We start from the raw sequence: 20,350 nt of genomic DNA, 5'->3' as shown, positions 1-20,350 counted from the left end.
GATTGAAATCCCAAATGAAGTAGGTTTAGAGAGAGAAAGTGTCTTTATGAAGATTGGTATCCAATCTGTTTCGGCTGAATAAAGATCCCCCACAAATCACGCCCACGGGTTTTGGGAAAGTTTCCTAAAACCCTCGTAAATTCAAAAAACCCGGGGTTTTTTTATTTGGGATACATTTGGTATTACCCAATAAATTAGCCATACTTTATACCCTTCTTGTAAAAGGACCAAAAATCCATAATCTAAGAAGAATGGTCTATAGACCTATTATCAAATTAATTTTGGTCTATATACCCATGGACTCTTTTTTTTATCTTATTTTCGTGTTTCTCTCTCCTCATTTTCAATTTACAACGTTTTTGTTAAAAAAAATAAGCAAAAACTACTGGTGTGTGAGCATTTTATTACATGTTGTCAGCACAAGGTGTTAGTTAATCACATAAATATATATGGTTAGAGCAAATACGTACGTGTTGTCAGCACAAGCTAAAACCTCTTCCGTACAAGTTTGATCTTTAACATTTTCTTTTCTGTACGAGTTTAATATTATTTTTGCTCTTTCTTTGTCGTTCCTCTTTTTTTTCTAGCTAAGAATAAGTTTTGTTTCACAACACTGTGATAGAGGTTTTATATGAAGGATTAGTATTCATTAAGGTTTTTTGAGCTTATCCCCTCGTCACTAATTGGTAATTGAGTTTACCTCCCTCAATGATGGGTAATTGAGCTTACCCCCTTAGACTTACTATTATTGAGAAAAACACTAAGGTTGTGTTCGGCGTACGTGAAATAATTGGGAATACTAAGAGCAAGTATTCTTCGATATGATTCCTAGTAGAGATTCCACCTTACTTTATTGTTTGATTTGGTCAGAAATATGATTAGTAAAGATTGATTTTATTTATATATTATTTAATTTATGATTTTAATATCACATACCAAACATGTCCTTAGTAGTTTTCACAAAAATTCAAGATTCTAGGGAGTAAGCTCAATTACCGATTACTGAAGGGGGTAAACTCAATTACCAATTAGTTTTGAGAGGGTAAGCTCCAAAAACCCATCCACTAATTGACTTTCATTACACCTCATTCGAAGCTAAACATAACCAACTTCCGTCCATCGTTTTCGACATATACTTATTTCAGTGAAAAGTCCAATAGGTTTGTTTCATGTCCGTGCCATTAATTCCATTTACCATTAAATATTTGATGGAGATCATTCATACATAAGCATTTAACACTATTAATATCAAGTAAATTTTTGGCCAATCACTTGATGTAGTTTTAACTTTTCAACGACATCATACTTAGAGCATCTCCATTGGGCACTCTAACAAACACTCTAAAAGTCCTAGTTGTCAAGGGCCAATAGAGATTCTCTTTCCTAAATGTCAATATAGAGACTTTAATTTTTGTTGGTCTCCAATGGAGATCTCTAAAGTGTCTATACTTAATACACAATATCCTTCTTCAATTCAATAGATAAAAAGTAGTTGAAAAGCAAGATTTTTTATTGGTTGAAATTTAAAAGTAACACTTAGAGAGTCTCAAGTAGACACTCTCATTTTAGAGTTTCTCTCTCTAGACACTCTATAATAAATGTGTCCACCTCATGTTAGAGTTTCTAATAAAGTGTTCCATTGGAGATGATTTTTTAACAAAAACTCTAAAAAGTCTATGTGGCACTCTAAGTGTTAGAGATTGAGTGTCCCATTGGAGATGCTCTTATTAGGTGTCTAATGACTTGGATAATTGTCGCTAATATATGTCTTTGAAGATGAATTATATAGGAACTTTGTGTTTGACTAGTGTTAATATATAAAGTTTTCAAGGCGGCTTAGACGAAAGGAAAATCATAATAATTTAATGTGTTCGACTAGTGTTCTACTTTTGAAAAACACTACTCCATAATAGACACCTAAAAAGATACTTGAAATACTATATTTTGTTAAGGCATTTCCAGGGCCGGTCCTGACATTTTGGAGGCCCGAAGCGAGTTATCAGAATGTGGCCCCTTTACGTTTTTCATGATTTTTACATGAACGTATATTTACAAAAAATTTTCGGCTGCAATGAAGATTATCTATTGTTGATTTCATGTGACGATACTCTGATTACCATTTCGGAGTCCTAATAAATCTTATAATGTATTTAACGGTTAACTAATTGCATTTTTGTACTTGTGTCAAACTGAGTAGATTAAGTCGATCATACGTTGATCATTCCCAATATTTATAAACTGTTGAAATGGCTAATTTGAAACCAATCTAAAATGATCTCGACTTGACTGTTCGATAATTTCGTCTTCCATTTCAAGAAACCTATTGATCAGAAACTTCTAAAAACCACCAAATACACAAAAATACAAATTCAACATGGTTGTTGTAATAGAGTACACAATCCAATCGTCTCTACCTTTTAATTTACATGCAAAATTGTTTCAAAGAGATAGTGATTCAAATTAGGTTGCACAAATTAAATTGCTCAATGGACAAAGTGGTTTGAGTGAGAGGAGTTTAAGAGTTTTTTAATGTAACAACAATCAGCCCCAATGAAGCAAGTAGGCTGCACATCTAAAACTCTTATACTACAAAAATTTTGGAGAGACAAAAGGGTTTTTACCTCTACCACCATTAGATAACCATCAAACCATTTTATACTACAGAAATTTTAGAGAGAGAAAAAGAAATAAATTAGGAATTGGATTTTTTTTTTTGATGAAGAGAATTAGGAATTGGGTTAGGGTTTCTACTTCTTCCACTTTGAAAAACTACCAAACTATCATTTGTAAAATAGAAATTTTCGAGAGAGGAAGAGGGTATAACTGAAATCTAAATGAAAATTTTAAATCTTTTCATACTCATATGAAGATCATCAATCATTTAAGCGAAAGAAATAAAGAGGAAATTTAAAATTTTCGATGCTGACTTTGAGAATTTCTGTGTGATTCTTTTTTTGCAGAAGATCTAGGCAAGTGATGGCTTTGGTTATTTCTTTTGCTTTGAAGATTTGGGAAAAAAAAGATTTCCTAACAACAGGACTTGTGTGTTTAGTCTCGACATGCTAGATAATGTGAAAAGCGGACAACACCATAACACCATATTGTAAGAAAAATAGCTTTAGTCTCAAGATACAAACTTAAATGTGTTTTTAGTCTTCAGGCCTAGAATAGTAATATCAAGACTACCTATGAGATAAGTCTGACTGTCCATTTTATTTTAGAGATTTTCTTGTGAACACATCCGACAGATGATATAAAATCTTTTCATGTAAATATATTAAAAAAAGAAGGGTCTCTATGTAAATCAGCCAAAATTGGTTAGAATAACTACTAGCCGCATATTTCTCTCCCTATTTTTTTTTTCTCTCACGGATTACATCTTAGAAACTACCAATTTTCTCAATTTTACAGTAGAAAATCATGGGAGAGATGGAAATAACTAACCCATTCTCCCATATCTTCCTAATTTCTCTCTCAGCCGCCTTACTATTTGATTTAAAATTGTAATTCTCTCATTTCCTCTCCAAATTCTTTTTCTACACCATGCTTTCTCTCTCTCTCTCTCACAACAACAAAGAAATTTTATTCAAAAATACAACAAAAGAAATCTCCCTAAACAAATGGATCTCCCAATTTTTGTTAGTGATTTTTTGTACGTTCTTCCTTCACCTAAAATATGAACCCTAACATCATTTCTACCTCTCTCAATCTATAAAACGAAACAATTAAATAGATTTAGTAATAAACCAACAACGATTAAACAAATTAAGATTAAAAATGTGATAACTCGCAATTAAAAATATTTATCATTGATAGGACATCGAGCAAAGTGCATTGTAAGGAACATAACTTTACTCACAAGATACAAGAGGCATTTTTAGTACCCAAAATAATAACTTCAAGGCTACCTTTCTATAAAAAGAGCACCCTATTGAGTCTCGAGTCTTAACCCTAAAATCATCATTTTTACGTCTCTTATTCTCACATCTATGTCGCCTTTCTATCTAGACGAAGAAGTCAATTAGGGTTCTTTGAAGAACATCTAAATCACCAGCTAATCTCTCTAACAAAATCTCTTTATTATTTGATTCATCCTCAGTTTATCTCTAGGAAACTCATGGTTCATTGTAATAAAACGTCACACACTAATTAAAATATCTAATTAGAACCGGTAGAATGTATTAATTCAGATTGTTAATGAGATATGTTTTGTTGTCAACAAAATCAAGAATCGCAACTATTAATTCAGATTGTTAGTGAGATATGTTTTGTTGTCAACAAAATCAAAAATTGCAACTATTAATGTCAATATATTAGATACTTATATTTTGATAGACTTTTTATGCCAAGTATTAGTGTCCATTCATTTACCTTCATTTCATCTCATGGGGATCATTAAATATCTAATGACTTGGATAATTGTCGTCGAGCTCTTAGAATGCGGTCTAGTTACATGGAGTGTCGAAATGTTTATGATTTCAATAATAAGTTTCCTAATGATAACATTTTTGGAATCCAAACATCCTCCTCCCACCGACCGCAGTACTTTACATTGTCCTGAGCCGTATTTTGGTCACATATATTATTTTGTGTTGTTTTATTTATGAGTTGTCCTTTTCATTTACGCAGAGGTATAGCAACTGTAGAATTTGAAACAAGATATTCTTATCAGATAGCACACTTTTTCTGGTGCAATGACATGCAGATAGTTACATCGACTGTGACGGATATATTCGTAATTCTTATAACACATTTTCTAACAAGTTGGACCTTCTCTCATTTACACTTAATCTTTGTCCTTTTTAGTCATCAGGCGTTTCTTAAGCTTTATTATTTTGACTCATCTCTCTACAGAACTCAACGATGAAGACAAAGAAGAACTCACCATCACAATTCCATCGAGTAGGGACATAATTATTTATTCAGGAAATTGGGCCGGAGGCCCAATTTCTAGTATTTTTTTGTTAAAAAGAACTCATCTTTTTAACTAGCTAGGCCCCAAGTAAGTTATAAAAATAGGCTTAAAGGACATTTTTAAAGGCACCAACTTTTTAAGAGTCAAAAATACCCTTCATTCAATTAGAAATACCTAGTAATAATCTAACTAATAAATCAAAAATTTGAGTTTTTCTCATGACCGAACCGAGTTGGATTGTCGACGCCGATTAGAATTTCTGGGGTTTGAATCGATTTTGGCTATAAGATAGGTTGATGTTTTTAGGTTTTGGTGATTTAATCTATTTGCTTGTTGTTTGAAGAGGCTTTTAAGGGGTTTGATTTAGTTTTTGGTTCTAAATTCTAGAGAGAGAAAGTTTTATATACTTTCAATGGAAGGAGAAATTGATAGTGTTTCAAGGTATAATTCAACTTCTTCATTGCTTTATTTTCATTGAGTTATGAATGATGGATGACAATTTGTTAGTTTTGTTGTTTATGTTCAAACTTATTTGTTGGATTTATATGGAAGTTGTGAAAGTATAGTTGATGCAAGCAATGTGTTTGATAAAATGCTTGAAAGAGATGTTGTTGCTTGGAATGCAAGGTTAGTTGGTTATACAAGACTTAGATTGGTTGAAATAGCTATAAAGTTGTTAGATGAAATGCCTATCAAAAATATTTTTTCTTGGACAATCATAATTGGTATTTATGTTCAAATTGAGAATTTCGTGAAAGCTTTGGAAGTTTTTCGAAGAAATGTAAAATAATGGAGCTAGAGCTTATAAAATGACTATTATGAATTTTTAGGGGTTTTAGCTAGTTTTTCGATACAACATTCTATTAGACAAAATATAATAATCTGTAACAAATTTCATGTTAAATCAATTCAAAAACTAATTTGCAAACCATTTGCATGACACTGCAAGGTGTTTGCAAGGCTCTGCAAGGTGTTTGCAAGGCTCTGCAAGGTATTTGCAAAGCTTTGCAAGGCTCTGCAAGGTGTTTGCAAGGCTTTGCAAAGTATTTGCAAAGATTTGCAAGGCTCTGCAAGGTATTTGCAAAGCTTTGCAAGGCTCTGCAAGGTGTTCGCAAGGTTGTGCAAGGTATTTGCAAAATTCACGCAAGGCGTTCGCAAGGCTCTGCAAAGTTTTTGCAAGGCTCTGCAAGGTGTTCGCAAGGCTTTGCAATTTGTTTGCAAGGCTATCCAAGGTGTTTGCAAAAACCATGTAAGGTGTTTGCAAGGCTCTGCAAGGTGTTTGCAAGGCTTTGCAAGGCAGTGCAAGGTGTTTGCAAGGCAGTGCAAAGTGTTTGCAAGGTATTTTCTTAGACTAGGGTTAGGTTGGTCATTTTACTGAAATTGAAAATTACATAATTGCCATCAGGGAGGTGAAGCCTAAAATACTTTGATGAATCCTTTTTAACCAAAGTCATAATTTCTTAGGGAGTTTTAGCCAAATTCCCCTTATTTATTTATTTTATTTAAAAGTATCATTCTCTTAATTGTATTTTATTCCATGTAAGATTGGACATTTAAATTCATATGCTTTATTTGATTCAATTTCTCTGTAGAAAACAATAAAGTTTGCCATAATCACTGTCTTTTTACCCTAGATAATACATTTCCCATATAATACATTTTATCTTGAAGGCGGCTCCGAAACAAGGAAAATAATAATTTTATCTTGCCTTAGGTAATACATTTCCCATATCTAGTCCAAATTTTAATGTTCCACCTAAAATGTGGAACATTGCAGGTGAATTGTGATAGCTTCGAAAAAACGTGCAAAGCATGTAAGAAGTCACCTAAAATGGACCTAGAATTCTATCATTCGTTAAGGCATGCATTTTAAAACAAGATGAGATCATGAAGAAAACTAAAAAGTTTAAGCCAAGAGAAGAGACATCAATACTAAATTATCATTCATCAACTGTGTCTTTCTTATCAATAGTACCTACTTACGGGAAAAAAAAAACATAAACGAACAATCAATATAAGGATATCCGAAAATAAAACCTACATATAGGTACTAGTATCAGAAAACACTTAGGTTTAACACTGTGGTATGTCTCCAACTACAAAATTCAATTTTTTATATTCTTCTTTATTTTTTTCTCGAATTTTAAAGCCCAAAGGTCCCTGCCGTTCACTTTGAATTTGACTTTTTCTTCGCCATTTAATATCACCGGTATTATAGATGAATTGTTGAACACAATATGCCCAAACGAAGATTATTTGCCTCTCTGTATTGTCACTTCCTCCACCACTCGACCCCAATTCCTGCAATCATATAACAATACATTAAGTATATGAAAACTATACCATTTCCATAATAGTTTATGGGGTGGGAATCTATTTTTTCAGCATATTACACCACAATATTGTTAGAGGTTAACGTATTATTTTTTTTTGTATAATGCAAATTAAGATTTGAACACTTACGAAGCGAAAAACACCATTATTTCATCTCTGCATAAAGGTGCACCTCTGGAAAAAGTTAGGAACAAAGACCTCTGATCTTTAGATACTGGTTCCAAAATAAATGGAGTAGCATTCGGGTTCAAATTTGATTTCGACTGAGTAAGTGCTCCTTCACCACTACTCCCTTCCCCCTGATGATTGAAACCTAAATCACTAATAGTTATGAGTACTTCTTCCACGGCATTACGTATGTATTCTTGATTGTCGTATAAAAACATTCGATTGATCGGTGGATCACCCATGACTAAACTCAAATATGGTGTGTCGTTGAATTCCGTGGGCCGGACACGGTTAGATTTTTCAATATTTTCCAGACACGAAATTGACTCATTATATATTGCTTCAATTATCTCTTTCTCCGAAAAATATTTTGGAGGAGACCGCTCGCCCCAGATCGTTGAAGTACGATCCAGAGTGCTACCACTCTCCGAACAATGTCAACGGGTTTTTTCATTGTTAGGACCAGGAAACTAAATAATTGTATTTGCATATGAATTTGTGAGAAGTTCTCTGGGTGTTTTATAGTGTTTTTTCGGATTTATTTTGGATTTTGTGCGTTCAAATCATAAATGTTATATTTCCTTCAAAGTATCTATGACTCCAAACGAAATCAAGGTAATCATTTATAATATTTTTAAGAGAATACATCTGTATGAACTATGAATCCTACACAACGATATTGTTAATGTTGTTGCGTGATATAAATTAACAAAATCTGTAGTAAAAGTAAAATAATACTAAGATACTATTTTGACTAGGGTGAAATTGAGTTGTGTCATCATTAGTATTATTATTTACTTCCCATCCTTTCTGGATTTGTTATTTATCGTATGAAAAACAATTGAACCTCTCTTAATTTGTTGTTCATCTTAAGGAAATATATTGTGTTTTTTAATGTCATACATTGTGTAATTATCAATTATGATTTCTCATTTTTGGCAAAGAATCAATCATTTGAAGACATATATCTAGGTACCGTGACAGGGTCCTGGCCTAGTGAAAACTAGTAATCTATTCAGAAGGTGATTGGAGGGACAACTATGACATAGATCTAGGTGCTGTTACAGGGTCCTGGCCACATTTTTCTTTCCATCATCAACCCCAAACTAAAAATCAAATTTTTTAACAATAGTCTTATTATTTTACGTAAACATTTACGTTCATTGCCATAGAATAAATATTCTAGACTTTTGTGAGAAAACGGGAAAATGGGCCTAAATACTAAAATAAACCCACTCAAATTAATAATAGTATCAGAAGCCCAATTTCAAAAATTAATAGGAAACAAGCCCAATGGCAGATCTCTATGCTCGAAATCCCATCTCTGAGGCTTACCCTTTATATTTTAATACCGTTTATGCGCTTCCGTATAAACCCTTCTATTAAATCAACAACCTCCACTCATTTCTCACTTTTTCAAGAAACACAAATATGTTCCCTCTCCTCACCGAAGTTGTTGTGCGGTTTGGCAAAATATTAGCCGGAGATGCTCTTTAGTTTGGGTAAGATTCTGGTCATCTTCAAGCTTCGTCTTCTTCAACATAGTCATCATCGTGTTCAACAACCTTGTTATCATCTTCATCACATTCTGATCCTCATCTACTTCCTTAATCTTCAACTAATCTGCAACAACAACCAAGGTAGGATCATCTTCATCTGCAAAAGAATTAATATTGTAATTGTCAATGTCAATACATTGGATACTAATATTTTGATAAAGACTGAGGCAGTTAGAGGAGAGAGAAAGAGTGGAGCTAGATATTTCGTTTTGGGTGGTGCTACCTATTATTTAGGATAAAATAACCTCCTTTCAGCTGTTGCCGGCGTGATCTTCAAACTTTACTAGCGTAGGGAGGGATCCCTTTGCCGGCATTTCCTCTTTATTTGTATATATCTTTTAGATTTAATATTTTCTATGATGGAGTAGAACAGAGAGACAGGGACAAGGATGGTGGTTTGGGTAACAGTTTCTTCATCATCAATCTCCCTAACACTAATAGGGTTCTTCTCCGATTAAAGATGATGGATTCGTCATTACAATTTCTTGATCACCAACTTCTTGATGCAACTGTCATGCGTCTCTACTAGGTTCAATCTTCTTCATTAGTATAATAATGTTTATGACTTTTAGGGTCTCTTTCGCGATAATTAGGATCTTTAATTTGTGACCTTTAGGGTCTTATTATTTTATTTTTGCAATCTTGTACTTTTTTTCCTTCATGTTCTCTTTACTCTTGTGATTTTCATGTTGTTATTTATTTAGTAAATTCATGTTGTACTCAAAGGAGTCAAAACAATCAAAATCATGTAATTTGTTGGATCGTATTCCTTCTATGAATGAAATTCTAGTTTATCTCAAAAAAAAAATATATTTTGATAAAGATTTTATATGAAGGATTAGTATCCATTAATTGACCTTCATTAGACCTCATTCGAGGCTAAATATAACCAACTTGCGTCCATCTTCTTCGATATCTACATCTTTCGGTGAAAAATCCAATAAGTTTGCTTCATTTTCCTCCCATTAATTCCATTTACCATTCTATATTTCATGGAGATCATTTCATACATAAGTTTGGCACTATTAATATCAAGTAACATTTTGGCTAATCACTTAATGTTAGTTTAACTTTTCAGGAAGATCATACTTATTAGGCATCTAAGAGCATCTCCAATGCAAAACTCAAAAAAACTCAAGTAGTCTTATATGTCAAGGCTCAATTGAGTTTCTCTTTCCTAGATGTCAATGTTGAGATTCTCAATTCAAAAGACATCTCCAATGCAACACTATAAAAACCTAAAAATAACTTAGGTGTCATTTCCTAGATGGTTAGATTTGCTTTTAATGTTGAGTGGGTATTGAGATCCTCAAAAGAAATCTCAAATATTGAGTTTCTTTTTGAGATATCTCAATATTAAATGATGCCACATCATTTTGATATCCAAATTGAATGTTGCATTGGAGAGAGTTTTTTACAAAAAACTCAAAATATCTTAGGTTGCACTCTAAGTTTTTCCATTTGAGTATTGCATTTGAGATGCTCTAATATATCTCTTTGAAGTTAGAGCATCTCCAATGCAAGACTCAATCTTTAAATCTTAAGTGTCACTTGAGAGTTTTTTTATAGAAAAAAACTTCTCAAATGAAAAACTCAATTGAGATCTTAAGATGATGTTGAAGCATTTAGTTTTGAGATGTCTCAATTGCAAACTCTATTTTTGAGATCTCTTTTGAAAGTCTTAAATGTCTTAGTCGTCAAATTTAATTTTTGAACCAAAAGAAAGACTTTCATTCTCAACAACTTTTTCCTATTAAATGTATCATCACATAATTACGACACCAAAAGAACACAAACAAACAATCAATAAAAGGATATTGGAAATCAAAGCCTACAAATAGGTGTTTTTATTTTCATACTAAGTATTTCACCAAGTATAAAATTCTACATTTTTCCATTATTTCTTAGTAATTTTCTTGAATCGTTTAGCCCAAAGGTCCTTGCCGTTAACTTGGAACTGAACTTTTTCTTCGCCGTTTAATACTAACGGTACAATAGAGGAATTATTGAACACGATACGTCCATACATTGGTTCACTGCCTCTCTCTAGTGTCACTTCCTTCACAACTGGCCCCCAGTTCCTGCCATCACAAAACAAAAATCAAGTCTATTAAAACTACACAATTTCCAATTTTCCATAATAGTTTATGGAGTGGTAATTAAATTTTCACCACCTTGAATGCCTAATATTATTATTGTTGAAGATAAACATATTTATTTTGGAAAAAATGCAAATGACGATTGTAACACTTACGCTACAAAGAAAACCATTATTTCCTCTCGACGTAAAGGTGCTCCTCTTGAAAAAGTAAGGAACAACGACCTTTCATTTTCAGATATTGGCTCCAACACAAAGGGAGTAGCATTCGGGTTCAACTGTGTATGCATCTTGTGAATGGAAGAAGGCAAGTAAACTTGTATCAATCTTGTTGAAATATGATACAAGAAAGACTACTGACTATTGGTTTCAATGACCTAACTTTGTATATGAAATTGTGAGAATTCTCTTGGTGTTTTATAGTGTTTTTTGGGGTTTCTTTTGGATTTTGTGTAATCAAATCATAAATGTTATATCTCCTTCAAAGTATCAATGACTCCAAACGTAATCAATTATGATTTATTCAGAGAATATATCTGTAAGAATCCTACACAATGATATCATTAATGTTGTTCCATGATATAAATGATTGAAATCTATAGTAAGAATTCTAGGAAAATTTCCACCACAATCTAATTCAGTAGTTGATAGGTTTTCAATTTAGTACCCCTACATGGCTTACCTTTTTTCCTATAAGATATTATTAGGGAGGATTAATCAATTGGTTGATATTGAGTACTTTTTCAAAGTTGGAAGCCCAATATTTTCAAATTCAGATGTAACAGTTTCTATTCTGATACAGTACGCTTTTCGCACATGAATAGTTGTTGGGATCACAAGTTAAAACACCACAGACATCGTTCCAGACCTGTTACGAGTATTGGACAAGTCAGCCATGTAGTTTTGCTAACTGAAATATCAGGTCAGATAAGATCCAAGGTGAAGTATGCATGAACTCTTAATAAGTTCTTTAGAATCTCAAGCAAGGATCGAAATGTTGGTAAGATAATCAGTAGATAAAATAATTAATTACATCAATCTGAGAATGTTGCTTGCCTTTTTCCATTTTGGGTGTTCATGTTTATAATCTTTGAACAAGATTTCCAACCCTATAATCAAGTGTCGAAAACGTCCCACATTTTAATGCATGCGGAATAGTTAGCTTTGTGATGGCGTGAGAATAAGCTGGAAGGTACTGTCGAGTAACATACTTGGTGAGCTTTGGCCGATCACGAACCAAAAGGTGGCGTGACCGACGCCAATTGGTTATGCCGTGAGAAGAGAGAAATGGTTGTCCATTTAGGATCTGCGACATCATCTTTTGGCACATGATCCGCCCCAAAAATCTAGTCGTTTAAGTTTTAACACTGCTCATTGTAGTAATGTATTATCTGCATATATAAATTACTACGTGTATTTTAAATTTTACCTATATTTTTCGAAGACAGCCTACGTATAAAATAAGTAGTATTGAACCTTAAATAATAATTAATGGTTTTTTATTCTATCTTAGGATGGTAGAGTAAAAGTGTTAGTAACCTTAAGCTCATAACGTCGATTTAATGTGAAGTTATACATGTAAACAAATCGTGCGTAAAAGTCCTAGTTGCATTAGTGTCAAAATATTTTTAGTTAGTATTAAATTTTCTTAATTATAAAAGGTATGGAATCAATGCATCTTTCTCTGAACGGCCAAATTTTGTGATTACCCTAAGCTGCATTCTGGTCCCACAGGTCACATAGTTTTTCTCCGCGAAAAAAGTAATTTGACCGTTAGTGTTATAGTCCCACAGGTTCGGAATATCAAACACTAAAGATACTCTATTTGGTAGAATCTGAGATATTCCATATCACTATTATTTTTTCGGGAAAGGGACTACTGAACTCATTAGAATGACATTTGATACATGAAAGATGTGATAAGCACGATAATTACTGACTTAAACCTTGAAACTTCTCCAGAAGAGAACGTCTAAAAGTGTTAAAAGTAATACCAGGCAATCCTAAACCTCTCTCTCTCTCTCTTAGTTTCTTAGGAAAAAACGTTTCGGATCTAGTCGCCTCCCTCCAGCGAAGGGTCCTCCCTTCGCCGGAACCCTTTAATGATTTCTTGTATAGCCTCTCTCTCCTCTCTCTCTCTCTCTTTTTTTCCCAGTTAATCCGTTCGTGGTGGTGCGCTTTGATCTTGACAAGATCTGGTCGTGATGGGGTATATGGTAGTAACATCAAGGCTACTATCATATATAAAGACCATCTTCTTAACCTACAGATCATTTCTAAATCTATTTTAAGTTGTAGCGATAAATATCTTTCTAGGAGATCTTCCGTATAAAATAAGTAGTAGTAATGTTAATTAATTGTTAATGATTTTTATTCTCTATCTTAGGTTGATAGAATAAAAGCATAACATCGACTTAATCTGAAACTATTACACATAAACCAATTATGGGTGAAAGATTAGTAACGACGAGTGTCAAAATATTTTTTGATGTAGAGGAATTGGACGAAGATACATGAAATTAAGAAATTGATTGGGGACCCTCCTCATCCAAGATAAAACACCACCGGGTGGCTTGGTCCAAACTAAGTCTGACCAAGAAACTTGGAAGTTTAGGCGTTAAGAATATGGAGCTTATGAACAAAGCATTGATAGGAAAATGGATTTGGAGGTACGGTCAAGAACCTAACAACTTTTGGAGAAGAGTAACAGATGAAAAATGCAGAGGCTACTCTTCGTTATGGTTCCCCACAGATCAAACAACATCAAAGCACTCATGCCCCTGGAAATCAATCACCAAAATGATGCCAAGTACCCAAAAACATACCAAGTTAGTGATTAACAGAGGTAAGCACCTACGCTTCAAACTTAACAAAAAGAAAACAACTAAGCTTCTGGCTAGACGATTTGAACAAGAAGGGGTCTTTTAAAAGTCGATTCCCAACTCTTTAGAAGGCTACCAAGAAGAAATATGCAACTTTTGGAGAACACTTGGAAGGTGACTTCAGTGATGACTCTTGGAACCTCCATCTCTCAAGACCCATTCGAAGTAACGAAATTGAAAATCACTGAACTCTTCTTAGTGAGACAACTCAAGCTTCAAGTTCTTTATACTCCAATATAGATAATCGAGTATGGATGCCCTCTCAACATGGTTTCTCTGTCAACTCTTTCTATTGAGAGCTCCAACGACATTCCATGGCTCACTAAAGGTTAATTCCAAAACGGGTTTGGAATAAATTCATCCCATCAAAAGTATCATTTCTTCTCTGGGTTATTGTGTTAGATTTTGTCCCAACCATGGATAAGATGATAAATAGAGGATTCACTATGCCAAACAGATGTTCTCTTTGTAAGTTAAACTGTGAAACTTCTTCTCATCTTTTTTCTCCTCTGCCCATTCACATCTAATGTTTGGGAATCAATATATCCTAATCACCCATTCTGCATTAATATCCTTACTATTTCTCAAGTTCTTAGTAGTTGAAAAGTTAAAGAGATTACAGATAGAAAGTCTTTTATTCAGTTGTGTATCCCTCCAGCCATCATATTGACAATTTGGTTAGCGAGAAATCACCGAGTTATGGAGGAACAAGAAGATACTAATCAATCAGTAGAGAATAAGTCGTAAAGGTGCAGAGCTTAATTTACTATTAGGCCTCGAATAAGAATTGGACTAGCAATATTCACTTCAGTCAATTTGTTAGTAATTGGGATGTCATGATTAGGCTCTAAGCCATTTCGATTGTGATATTTTGTTTTCTTTGTTGTTTCAGGGATGGCTAGCCTCCTTAGCTACCACCTTGCTTTTCTTTGATTAATGAAACTATTGCCTTGTCTGAAATATATATATATATATGTGTGTGTGTGTGTGTGTGTGTGTTTAGTCCGGACATTCTAGACAATGTGAAAAGTGGACAACACCAAAGCACTCTATTGTAAGAAATATAGCTTTAGACACAAGATAACAAACTTAAATGTGTTTCTGGTCTTTAGCCTAGACTGGTACTTATGTATTATGTATATAAAAGAGAACCCTCTGAACCCTAATCTACTTCTCTCAATCTATGAAACACAACAATTAAATAGATTTTAGTAGTAAACCAACAACGATTAAATAAATTAAGATTAAAAATATGATATTGCGCTCTTAAAAATATTTATGACATTGACATCGAGCAAAGTTCATTGTAATAACTTTACTCACAATATACAAAATGCATTTCTAGTACCCGAAATAATAACATCAAGACTACCTTCCTATAAAAAAAGCACCCTCTTGAGTCTTGAGTCTTAACCCTAAAATCATTTGTACATCTCTTATTGATCTCACATTTACGTCGCCTTTCTATCTAGAGGAACAAGTCAATTAGGGTTCTTTGAAAACATCTAAATCACCAGATTACCTCTCTAACGACAATCGTCTTTAATATTTGATCCATCCTCAATTTCTCTCTAAGAAATTCATGGTTCATTGTAATAAAACGGCACACACTATGGCAACCGTAGCTTTTTATCTGTGAATAAGGAAGGCCAATGGCCAATGAAAAATATCTAATCAGGACTGATAGAATGTATTAATTCAGATTGTTAATAAGATACGTTTTGTTGTCAACAAAAACAAAATTGCAACTATTAATGTCAATATATTAGATACTTACATTTTGATAAACTTTTTATGTGAAGTATTAGAGTCCATTCATTTACCTTCATTAGACCTTAAATATAACAATCTCCCTTGAGTGAAAAATCCAATAGGTTTGCCTCATTTTGGCGGCATCCCATTGACCATTAAATATCTCATGGGGATCATTAAATATCTAATGACTTGGATAATTGTCGTTGAGCTCTTATAATACGGTCTAGTTACACGGAGTGTCAAAATATTTATGATTTCAATATTAAGTTTCCTAATGATAACATGTTTGGAATCAAAACATCTTCCTCCCGGCCGCTGCAGTACTTTATCTTGTTGTTTTATTTATTAGTTGTCCTTTTCATCTTATAACGTTTCAAAACAACCTACATACCTTTTCTCTACCGAAAAAGTTCTATAATTAAAATAGTCAGAACTCAATTTTACTTTTAGTCTTATATTCTCATGTAATCATTTATGTTAGTTGTCAATAAAAGAATATATTAATGTCCTAAGAAATTGTAGTGATAATTGTGGATACATGGTACATTAATACAACTCATTGTAGAATTAACATCATTTCATCTCATTATTAACCATGTGACAAGGGAAGAATTTGAAACAAGATCTTCTTACCAAATCGCGCACTTTTTCTCCTACAATGACATGCAGGTACTTACGCGGAGGGTGACCGATATTGTCGTATTCTTATAACAATTTTCTAACAAGTTTGGACCTTCTCTCATTACCCTCAATCTTTGTCCTTTTTACTCATCAAGCGATTTTTAATTGAGAAAACTAGAACATAGGTATATTTGTAAGTTTTTAGATGAAAAGAGTAAGATTTGTTTTTATAAAGTCTATGAACAAACCTAAGGAGCACCTCCTTAACCCTAAAATCATTTCGACTATCTTATTCTCACATATCTGTTACATTTATGTGCCTATCAGTAGCTATAAGTGTAAACATAGTGTATGAGGGGGTGTAAGTTGAGCGTTAATTTAATGGGTTAAGTATAGATGTGTTGTAATATATTTGGTGTGGCCAGTCACACTTGATTATAAGTCCCTAACAACCCAACTAACTCCTAACCAACTCTAACAAGATCTCTAACTGATCTCTAACAAACTCCTCTATATAAATGTAACTTCTGATCATTAATAAACAAGTTCTCATTTTTCTCACTATGGTATCAGAGCATTTTTCGCTCTTTATCTTCATCGTCTTCCTCTCTCTTCTTATTTAATCTTCAAGTTTCAAATCTTCAAAGTCTTCATCTATTACTTTCTCTCACTACCTTTTTCACAGAAATTCAAAATCAAAAGCAAATGGATCATCCAAAAGTAACATCAATTTTGATAAATCCAATGACCAATGCCATTCCTATCAAACTTCAAGGAGATAATTACATCACCTGGAAATCTCTTTTTCTACCTGTTTTCAGAAAATGTAAAGTTCTTGACATCATCGAAGGCACACGACCTTGTCCTCCAAAATTCTTAGATAGTGATGATCAAGAAGTTGGAATCATAAATCAATAATATATTGATTGACAAGAAGAGCATCAATCACTTCTCATATGGCTAAATTCCACACTTTTAGAAACTGTGATTCCTTGTAATTGGAGTAACTTCTGCTCGTGATTTGTAGTTAAGTCTTGAAGAAAACTTCTCAGCTTCTTCAACAGCTCATGTTCTTCAATTACAAAACAAAATTCGTGAAGTTTCAAAAGGTAATCTATCAATTACTGATTATCTAGGTTTAATCAAGAAGATAACTGATAATCTTGCTGCTGCTAGTTCACCTGCCTCCAAAAATGGAGTCTACTGGTGGTTACGTCATGTTTCTCGGCTCTAATCCTATTACTTGGTCTCCTAAGAACAATCAAGTGTCTCTCGATCCTCAACTGAGGCAGAGTATAGAAGCTTAGCTCAATGTGCTTCTGAATCAGGTTGGGTTTGTAATTTGTTTAAAGATCTTCATGTGTTTCTAGCTTCTCCTCCACTCTTATGGTGTGATAATGTTTCAGCTCTCTCTAGCTTCTAATCCAGTTTTTCATTCGAAAATGAAACACCTTGCTATTGATTTCCACTTTATCAGAGTTTCCTCTGGGAGAATCAAAGTGTCTTACATTAAATCTTCTGCTCAACCAGCAGACATTTTCACCAAGGCTCTTGCATCTCCTAAGTTTCAAGAATTGAAGGACAAGTTGAAAGTTCTTATCAGCCCTTTTCATCTTGAGGGGTGGTAGTAGCTATAAGTGTAAAGATAGTGTATGAGGGGTGTAAGTTGAGTGTCAGCGTAATGGGTTAAGTATAGATGTGTTGTAATATATTTGGTGTGGCCTGTCACACTTGATTATATGTCCCTAAGAACCCAACTAACTCCTAACAACCTCTAACAAGATCTCTAACTGATCTCTAACAAACTCCTCTATATAAATGTAACTTCTGATCATTAATAAACAAGTTCTCATTTTCCTCACTACCTATGTGGCCTATATTGGCGAGACGAACAAGTCAAGTAGGGTTCGTTGAAGAGCATCTCCACCATCGGCTTATCTCCCTCTAAAAAAGATTCATCATCTTTATTATTTTGACAAAGAAGAACTTATCATCTTTATTAGGGACATAATTATTTATATACTTTATTTAAAAGTATCATTCTGTTAATTGTATTTCATTCCATGTAAGATTAGATAATACATTTCCCATATCTAGTCCAACTATTAATGTTCCACCATTGTATGTGACAACCTGTAAAAAAAAAAAAAAAAAAAAAAAAAAAAAAAAAAAAAAAAAAAACTTTCAACCAAAAAAAAAAAAAAAACCTGTAAAAAAAAAAGTTCAAAGCATCTAAGAAGACACGTAAAATGTACATGGAATTCTATCATTCGTTAAGATAGAATTATAGATGAATTGTTGAGATCAATACTAAAATGTTTAAGCCAAGAGAGACATCAATACTAAATTATCATTCATCAACTATGTCTTTCTTATCAATAGTACCTACTTAATTACGAAAAATAACATAAACCAACAATCAATATATATAAGGATATCCGAAAGTAAAACCTACATATAGGTACTAGTATCAGAAAACAATTAGGTTTAACACTGTGGTATGTCTCCAACTACAAAATTCAATTTTTTTATATTCTTCTTTATTTTTTTTGTCGAATTTTCGAGCCCAAAGGTCCCTGCCGTTCACTTTGAATTCGACTTTTTCTTCGCCATTTAATATCACCGGTATTATAGATGAATTGTTGAACACAATACGCCCAAACGACGATTCTTTACCTCTCTGTATTGTCACTTCCTCCACCACTCGACCCCAGTTCCTGCAATCATATAACAATACATTAAGCATATAATAACTATACTATTTCCATAATAGTTTATGGGGTGGTAATCTATTTTTTCAGCATGTTACACCACAATATAATATTGTTAGAGGTTAACGTATTATTTTTTTTGTATAATGCAAATTAAGATTTGAACACTTACGAAGCGAAAAACACCATTATTTCATCTCTGCGTAAAGGTGCACCTCTGGAAAAAGTTAGGAACAAAGACCTCTGTTTAGATACTGGCTCCAAAATAAATGGAGTAGCATTCGGGTTCAAATTTGATTTCGACTGAGTAAGTGCTCCTTCACCACTACTCCCTTCCCCCTGATGATTGAAAACTAAATCACTAATAGTTACGAGTACTTCTTCCATGGCATTACGTATGTATTCTTGATTGTTGTATAAAAACATTTGATTGATCGGTGGATCACCCATGACTAAACTCAAATATGGTGTATCGTTGAATTCTGTGGGACGGACACGATTAGATTTTTCAATATTTTCTAGACACGAAATTGACTCATTATATATTTCTTCAATTATCTCTTTCTCCGAAAAAATATTTTGGTGGAGACTGCTCGCCCCAGATCGTTGAAGTACGATCCAGAGTGCTACCACTCTCCGAACAATGTCAGCTAGTTTTTTCATGGTTAGGACCAGGAACCTAAATAATTGTATTTGCATAATGGAAGAAGGGCAAGTAAACTTGTAGTTGAAATGTGATAAAACAAAGACTTCTGACTATTGGTTTTCAATGACCTAAATTTTCATATGAATTTGTGACAAGTTTTTTGGGTGTTTTATATTGTTTTTTCGGATTTCTTTTGGATTTTGTGCATTCAATTCAGAAATGTTATATTTCCTTCGAAGTATCCATGACTCCAAACGAAATCAAGGTAGTCATTTATAATATTTTTAAGAGAATACATCTGTATGAACTATGAATCCTACACAACGATATCGTTAATGTTGTTCCGTGATATAAATTAACAAAACCTGTAGTAAAAGTAAAGAATCAATCATATGGAAAAAATTGAACCTCTCTTAATTTGTTGTTCATCTTATGGAAATATATTGTGTTTTTTAATTATCAATTATGATTTTTCATTTTTGGCGAAGAATCAATCATATGAAGACATATATCTAGATGCCGTTACAGGTCCTGGCCTAGTGGAAATTAGTAATCCATTCACTAGGTGATTGGAGGGACAAGTATGACATATATCTAGGTGCTGTTACAGGGTCTTGGCCTAGTCTGACAGTTTAGGATCGACCGCATTTTTTTTTCCATC

Source organism: Eschscholzia californica, unplaced genomic scaffold (genome assembly GCF_041429995.1).
Source record: "Eschscholzia californica isolate CP2 unplaced genomic scaffold, dmEscCali1.0.p SCAF_1, whole genome shotgun sequence".
NCBI lineage: Eukaryota > Viridiplantae > Streptophyta > Magnoliopsida > Ranunculales > Papaveraceae > Eschscholzia > Eschscholzia californica.
The sequence above is the reverse complement of the archived record's forward strand: the minus strand, read 5'-3'. Positions refer to the sequence as shown.